Raw genomic sequence first — 8,895 nt, 5'->3', positions numbered from 1 at the left:
TAGCTAAGATTTTCCAATTCCTGTTTTGAATTTGTTCTTAGATCTCTGGATATTCATCTTCTTTCAGATCGAACTTGACTTCCGGGATCACTGATCTTAGACCCATTATTTTGTAGTAATGGTATGAATGTTCTTTAGTCAAGAACTTCCCTTGATTCCAAAGTGGTTTTGGAATACTCTCTTTCTTGCCTCTTGGGGTGGATTGTTTTCCTTTAGGGGCCATGATCAAAGTGAGTATGTTTTTGTGATCACGGATAAGCACACCAAATTTAGAGGTTTGCTTGTCCTCAAGCAAAAGAAAAGAAAGGAGAGGGATAGGAGGAGAGCAAGTGTGGAATGGTGGATGAAGGGAGGGGCGCCAAATGTGGATATAAAGGGGGGAGGGTGGGTTTCAAAAATAAGAAGAAAAAGATAAGAAAGAAGATATGATTTATAAAAGATAAATATGTAAGAAAAAGATATAATTTAAAAATTGTTAATTATATTTGGAAAAGATAAATTTGAATTTTAATTTGGAAAGAAGATTTTAAAAGATAATTGAGTTTTGAAAAACTTAAAAAAAAAGAGTTGGATTGGATTGGAAAAAAGATTTGTCTTTATGGATTAAGATACATTTAATATTTTTGAAAAAGGGATTTTAGAAATTAGGGTTTTTAGAAATTAGGATTAAAATTTTTGGAATTGAAGGATGATATTTTGAAACATGTTTATGCAAGAAATCATGAATTGAAACATAAAAATTAGAAAATTTGTGAAGAAGAACGAATTTTACCTCCTCCCTACCATTCTGGCGTTAAACGCCCAAACGCTGCATGTTTTGGGCGTTTAACGCCCAATTGCTGCTTCTCCTAGGTGTTCAACGCCTAGCTGTTGCTTCTTTCTGGCGTTGAACGCCAGGAAGTCCTTTGTCACTGGGCGTTTTTCTGAACGCCCAGGACGCTGTCAATCTGGCGTTAAACGCCCAGAAGGTGCTTCTTTCTGGCATTTAACGCTCGGAAGATGCTCCTTTCTGGCGTTTAACACCCAGATGGCTACCCTTACTGGCGTTGAACGCCCAGTGGGTGCTTCTTTTGGGCGTTCAACGTCCAAAATATTTCTTACTGACTTTTTCACGTCAGTGAGCTTCCAAATTCCCTTGTAACTTTGTGAATTCAAGCAATTGCTATTTTAGCTTGAAGATACTTGATATATACCTGTAAAAATTAATTAGTTAAAGAAAAAGGCTTTTATAAATGGTTGGGTTGCCTCCCAGTGAGCGCTTCTTTATTGTCTTTAGCTGGACTATTACTGAGCTTTTAATCAAGCCTCAGTTTTGAGCATTCTTGCTCAAAGTTACCTTCAAGATAATGTTTGACTCTCTGTCCATTAACAATGAACTTTTTATCAGAATCATTATCCTGAAGCTCTACGTATCCATATGGTGACACACTTGTAATCACATATGGACCTCTCCACCGGGATTTTAATTTCCCAGGAAACAATCTGAGCCTAGAATTAAATAGCAGAACTTTCTGCCCTAGCTCAAAGACTCTGGATGATAATTTCTTATCATGCCATCTTTTTGCTTTCTCTTTGTAAATTTTTGCCTTCTCGAAAGCATTGAGTCTAAATTCCTCGAGCTCATTTAACTGGAGCAAACGTTTTTCTCCAGCTAACTTGGCATCAAGGTTTAGGAATCTGGTTGCCCAGTAGGCCTTATGTTCCAGTTCCACTGGCAAGTGACATGCCTTTCCATACACAAGCTGGTATGGAGAGGTCCCTATAGGGGTCTTGAATGCTGTTCTGTATGCCCACAGAGCATCATCCAAGCTTCTTGCCTAATCCCTTCTACGGTTAATTACAGTCCATTCCAGGATTCTTTTAAGTTCTCTATTTGAGACTTCAGCTTGCCCATTTATCTGTAGGTGATATGGAGTGGCCACCCTGTGGCTAACTCCATAACGAACCAAAGCAGAGTAGAGCTGTTTATTGCAGAAATGAGTGCCCCCATCACTGATTAGTACTCTAGGGGTGCCAAATCTGCTGAAGATGTGTTTTTGGAGGAATTTTAACACTGTCTTAGTGTCATTAGTGGGTGTAGCAATAGCTTCCACTCATTTGGATACATAATCCACTACCACCAGAATGTAAGTGTTTGAGTATGATGGTGGAAAAGGCCCCATGAAGTCAATATCCCATACATCAAACAACTCAATCTCCAATATCCCTTGTTGAGGCATGGCATAACTGTGAGGCAGATTACCAGATCTTTGGCAACTATCACAATTAAGTACAAACACTCGGGAATCTTTATAGAGAGTAGGCCAGTAGAAGCCACATTGGAGGACTCCTGTGGCTGTTCGCTCACTTCCAAAATGTCCACTATACTGTGATCCATGGCAGTGCCAAAGGATCTTCTATGCTTCTTCTTTAGGCACACATCTACGATTACTCCGTCTGCACATCTCTTGAAGAGATATGGTTCATCCCAAAGATAGTACTTTGCATCTGTGATCAATTTCTTTGATTACTGCCTACTGTACTCTTTGGGTATGAATCTTACTACCTTGTAGTTTGCAATGTCTGCAAACCATGGCACTTCCTCGATGGCAAATAGTTGCTCATCCGGAAAGGTTTCAGAGATCTCAGTAAGAGGGAGGGACGCCCCTTCGACTGGTTCTATTCGGGACAGGTGATCTGCTACTTGGTTCTCTATCCCTTTTCTGTCTCTTATTTCTATATCAAACTCTTGTAGAAGCAACACCCATCTGATGAGTCTGGGTTTTGAATCCTGCTTTGTGAGTAGATATTTAAGAGCAGCATGATCAGTGTACACAATCACTTTTGATCCTACTAAATAGGATCTGAACTTGTCAATGGCATAAACCACTGCAAGTAATTCTTTTTCTGTGGTAGTGTAGTTCTTCTGTGCGTCATTTAAAACACGGCTAGCATAGTAAATGACGTGCAGAAGCTTGTCATGCCTCTGTCCCAACACTGTACCAATGGCATAATCACTGGCATCACACATCAATTCAAATGGTAATGTCCAATCTGGTACAGAGATGACTGGTGCCGTGACCAGCTCAGCTTTCAGGGTCTCAAACGCCTGCAGACACTCCTTATCAAAGATAAATGGCGTGTCAGCAGCTAGCAAATTACTCAGAGGTTTGGCAATTTTTGAAAAATCTTTTATAAACCTCCTATAGAATCATGCGTGCCCCAGAAAGCTTCTGATTGCCTTAACATTGGCAGGTGGTGGTAATTTTTCAATTACCTCTACCTTAGCTTGATCCACCTTTATACCCTTGTTCGAAATTTTGTGCTCAAGGACAATTTCTTCAGTCACCATAAAGTGACATTTTTCCCAGTTTAAAACCAGGTTAGTTTCTTGGCACCTCTTTAGAACAAGTGCTAGATGGTCAAGACAGGAGCTGAATGAGTCTCCAAATACTGAAAAGTCATCCATGAAGACTTCCAGAAAATTTTCCACCATATCAGAGAAAGTAGAGAGCATGCACCTTTGAAAGGTTGCAGGTGCATTGCACAGACCAAATGGCATCCTTCTGTATGCAAATACTCCGGATGGACATGTGAATGCTGTTTTCTCTTGATCCTGGGGATCTACTGCAATTTGATTATAACTTGAATATCCATCCAGGAAGCAGTAGTATTCATGACCTGCCAGTCTTTCTAGCATCTGGTCTATGAAGGGTAAAGGAAAATGATCCTTTCTGGTGGCTGTATTGAGCCTTCTGTAATCAATACACATACGCCACCCAGTAACTGTTCTTGTAGGAACTAGTTCATTTTTTTCATTATGGACTACTGTCATGCCACCTTTCTTAGGGACAACTTGGACAGGGCTTACCCAGGGGCTATCAGAAATAGGATAAATAATCCCAACCTCTAGTAATTTAGTGACCTCTTTCTGCACCACCTCCTTCATGGCTGGATTCAGCCGCCTCTGTGGTTGAGCCACTGGCCTAGCGTCACCCTCTAATATGATCTTGTACATGCATCTAGATGGGCTAATGCCTTTAAAATCACTGATGGACCACCCAAGAGCTGTCTTGTGTGTCTTTAGCACTTGAATTAGTGCTTCCTCTTCCTGTGGCTCTAAGGTAGAGCTTATAATTACAGGAAAGGTATCACCTTCTCCCAGAAATGCATATTTCAGAGATGGTGGTAATGGTTTGAGCTCGAGTTTGGGGGGTTTCTCCTCTTCCGGAGGGATTTTCAGAGGTTCTACTATTTTCTCTGGTTCCTCCAAATTAGGCTGAACATCTTTAAAGATATCCTCTAACTCTGATTCGAGACTCTCAGCCATATTGACTTCTTTTACTAGAGAGTCAATAAGATCAATGCTCATGCAGTCATTTTGGGTGTCTGGATGCTGCATGGCTTTGATAACATTCAACTTGAACTCGTCCTCATTGACTCTCAGGGTTACTTCCCCTTTTTGAACATCAATGAGGGTTTGGCCAGTTGCTAGGAAAGGTCTTTCCAGAATGAGAGTTGTACTCTTGTGCTCCTCCATTTTCAGCACCACAAAGTCAGTGGGAAAGGCAAATGGCCCAACCTTGACAATCATGTCTTCAATCACGCCTTATGGGTATTTAATGGAGCCATCAGCAAGTTGAAGACATATCCGAGTTGGTTTAACTTCATCAGTCAACCCAAGCTTTTCGATAGTAGCTGCAGGTATTAGATTAATACTTTTCCCAAGATCACATAGAGCTTGCTTGGTACAAGTACCTTCTAATGTGCATGGTATCATAAAGCTTCCCAGATCTTTAAGCTTCTCAGGTAAGCTTTTCAGAATGACTGCACTGCATTCTTCAGTGAGGTAAACTTTTTCAGTTTCCCTCCAATCCTTCTTATGACTTAAGATCTCTTTCATGAACTTAGCATAAGAGGGTATTTGCTCAAGTGCCTCTGCAAACAGAATCTTTATTTCAAGAGTCCTGAGATAGTCTGCAAAGCGGGCAAATTGCTTATCCTGTTCCGCTTGGCGGAGTTTCTGCGGATAAGGCATTTTGGCTTTATATTCCTCAACCTTAGTTGCTGTAGGTTTATTGCCTACAGATGTGGGTTGAGAAGCCTTTTAGGGGGGTTGTTATCAGCACTTGTATGTGTCTGATCTCCCACTGGCATTTGAATGCCAGGGGTGGAAGCTGGAGTGGCTTTAGACGCCAGCTCCTTACCTGTTTCTGGCGTTTGAACGCCAGAACTGTGCTTCCTTTGGGCATTCAATGCCAATTCATTGCTTGTTTCTGGCGTTGAACGCTAGGACTGAGCATGGGTTGGGCGTTCAGCGCCAGCTTTCCACCCATTTTCTGGCGTTTAAGCGCCGGAATTATTCCTTTCTGGGCTCTGACTGTCCTCAGATGGATTTTGGGTGATTTGCTCATTTCTTGGCTTCCTGCTACCTTGAAGTGAGGTATTTAATGTTTTCCCACTTCTTAATTGAACTGCTTGGCATTCTTCTGTTATTTATTTTGATAACTGCTGTTCTGTTTGCTTCAACTGTGCTTCCATATTCATATTAACCATTCTTGTTTCTTGTAGTATCTCCTTGAATTCGGCTAACTGTTTTGTTAGAAAATCTAATTTCTGATTGAATTCAGCAGCTTGATCTGCAGGACTGAGTTCAATAGTTACTGTTTTAGCCTCTTTCTTCTTAGGAAGTTCACTGCTTAGGTACAGGTGCTGATTCCTGGCAACTGTATCAATGAGCTCTTGAGCTTCTTCAATTGTCTTTCTCATGTGTATAGATCCACCAGCTGAGTGGTCTAGAGAAATCTGAGCTCTCTTTGTAAGCCCATAGTAGAAGATGTCTAACTGCACCCACTCTGAAAATATTTTAGAGGGGCATTTTCTTAGCATCTCTCTGTATCTCTCCCAGGCATCATAAAAGAATTCATTATCTCCTTGTTGGAAGCCTTGGATGCTCAGCCTTAGCTGTATCATCCGTTTAGGAGGAAAATAGTAATTCAGGAATTTTTTTGACAGCTGTTTCTATGTCTTTATGCTGTCCTTATGTTGGTTATTTAACCACCTCTTAGCTTGGTCCTTTACAACAAATGGGAATAGTAATAATCTGTAGACATCCTGATCTACTTCCTTATCATGTACTGTGTCAGCAATTTGTAAAAATTGTGCCAGAAACTTTGTAGGTTCTTCCTGTGGAAGACCGGAATACTGGCAACTTTGCTGCACCATGATAATGAGCTGAGGATTCAACTCAAAGCTACTGACTCCGATGGAGGGTATACAGATACTACTCCCAGATGAAGCAGTAGTGGGGTTAGCGGATATGTATGTTGATATTATTTATTTTATTAAAAATAAAAATTTATTTTCGAAATAATAAAATAAAATAAAATAAAATAAAAACGAAATAAAAATTAAAGAAATTGAAAATGTTTTGTGAAGATTTTCGAAAAAATTGAGGAAAAAGAGAAAGTGGTTAGGATATTTTTGAAAAAGATAATAAATATATATATTATAATTTTTTTTAAATCTTAGGAGGATAAGATTTGAAAAATTTTGAAATTGAAATCTGAATTTTTTTTAAAAAAATTTTTGAAAAAGTGGCTTAAAAATAGTCAGAAAAGATATTTTTTTTTTGAATTTTGAATTTTATGATGAAAGAGAAAAACACATAAAAGACACAAGACTTAAAATTTTTAGATCTAGTGCTCCTTGTTTTCAAAAATTTTGGAGGGAAAACACCAAGGAACACCAAACTTAAAAATTTTAAGATCAAAACACAAAGAAGACTCAAGAACACTTTGAAGATTCACAAGAACACCAAGAACAATAGAAAGAACACCAAACATAAAATTTTTAGAAAACCACAATGAAATTTTCAAAAATTAAAGAGAGATTAACAAGAAAACACCAAACTTAAAGTTTGGTACAAGATTTAATCAAAGAAAAAATTTTTTTGAAAAAGGTTTTAAAAAGGGAAGATACCCAATTGCCAAGAACATAAGCCAACGCTCTAGCCAACTAATTTACAAATGTAACGTGTTTTAATATTGTATATAAAAAGATTTATTTTTGGAAACTAATAATTTGAAATTGCACCATAAAAACACGAAAAATACACAAAACAAAACAAACCAAAGATCAAACAAGAGAAATTGACAAGAACAATTTGAAGATCAAGGAAGAACAAGAACATGCAATTCGAAAAATTAAGAGACAAGGAAAAACATGCAATTGACACCAAACTTAGAACAAGACACTAAACTCACGAAAAAATTAGAAATTGATAAAGAAAAATAATATTTTTGAAAAATTTTTGAAAAGGGAATAAAGGACTCAGAATTTAATGACTCTATAACAACAAAAATAAATTATTCCTAATCTAAGCAACAAAATATACCTTTAGTTGTTCAAACTCGAATAATCCCCGGCAACGGCGCCAAAAACTTGATGCACGAAATTATAATCTCAATATCAAAATCAAGATTTCTTATGATCTCGTACCACTAACCAGCAAGTGCACTGGGTCATCCAAGTAATACCTTACATGAGTAAGGGTCGATCCCACGGAGATTATTGGTTAGAAGCAAGCTATGTTTATTTTATTATTCTTAGTCAGGATATCAATTAAAATTATCAGTTTGAATTATTAGAAAAATAAAAGAGCATGAAATAATTACTTGTTGTGCAGTAATAGAGAATATGTTGGGGTTTTGGAGATGCTTTGTCCTCTGAATTCCTGCAATGTAATATTCAACTCAATAGCATAATGCAAGGTTCCTTCCATGGCAAGCTCTATGTAGGATGTCACCGTTGTCAATGGCTACTTCCCATCCTCTCAGTGAAAATGGTCCAAATGCTCTATCACAGTACGGCTAATCATCTGTCGGTTCTCAATCAGGTTGGAATAGAATTCAATGATTCTTTTGCGTCTGTCACTAACGCCCAGCCCTTAAGAGTTTGAAGCTCGTCACAGTCATTCAATTCCAGAATCCTACTCAGAATACCACAGATAAGGTTTAGACTTTTCAGATTCTCATGAATACCGCCATCAATCCGGCTTATACCACGAAGATTCTGATTAAGGAATCTAAGAGATAATCATTCAATCTGATGTAGAACGGAGGTGGTTGTCAGACACACGTTCATGGAGTGAGGAAGGTGATGAGTGTCACGGATCATCACCTTCTCCATAATTAAGCGCGAATGAAAATCTTAGATAGGAACACGCATATGTGAATGGAAAAACATAAGTAATTGCATTAACTCATCGAGACGCTGCAGAGCTCCTCACCCCCAACAATGGAGTTTAGAGACTCATGCCGTCAAAGAGTATATAATTCAGATCTAAAAATGTCATGAGCTACAAAATAAATCTCTAAAAGTTGTTTAAATACTAAACTAGTAACCTAGGTTTACAGAAAATTAGTAAACTAAGATAATTGGTACAAAAATCCACTTCTGGGGCCCACTTGGTGTGTGCTGGGGCTGAGACTTAAGCCTCCCACGTGCTTGGGCTGTTTCTGGAGTTGAACGCCAGGTTGTAACGTGTTTTGGGCGTTGAACTCCAACTTGTAACTTGTTTCGGGCGCTGGACGCCAGACTGCAACATGGAACTGGCGCTGAACACCAGTTTACGTCATCTATCTTTGCGCAAAGTATAGACTATTATATATTTCTGGAAAGCCCTGAATGTCTACTTTCCAAACCAATTGAGAGCGTGCCAATTGGACTCCTGTAGCTCCAAAAAATCCATTCCGAATGCAGGGAGGTCAAGATCCAACAGCATCAGCAGTCCTTTTTCAGCCTAACTCAGATTTTTGCTCAGCTCCCTCAATTTCAGCCAGAAAATACCTGAAATCACAGAAAAATACACAAACTCATAGTAAATTCCAGAAATATGATTTTTGCCTAAAAACT

The sequence above is a fragment of the Arachis duranensis genome, chromosome 5 (assembly GCF_000817695.3).
Source record: "Arachis duranensis cultivar V14167 chromosome 5, aradu.V14167.gnm2.J7QH, whole genome shotgun sequence".
Taxonomy (NCBI): Eukaryota; Viridiplantae; Streptophyta; class Magnoliopsida; order Fabales; family Fabaceae; genus Arachis; species Arachis duranensis.
Note: the sequence above shows the minus strand (reverse complement) of the source record.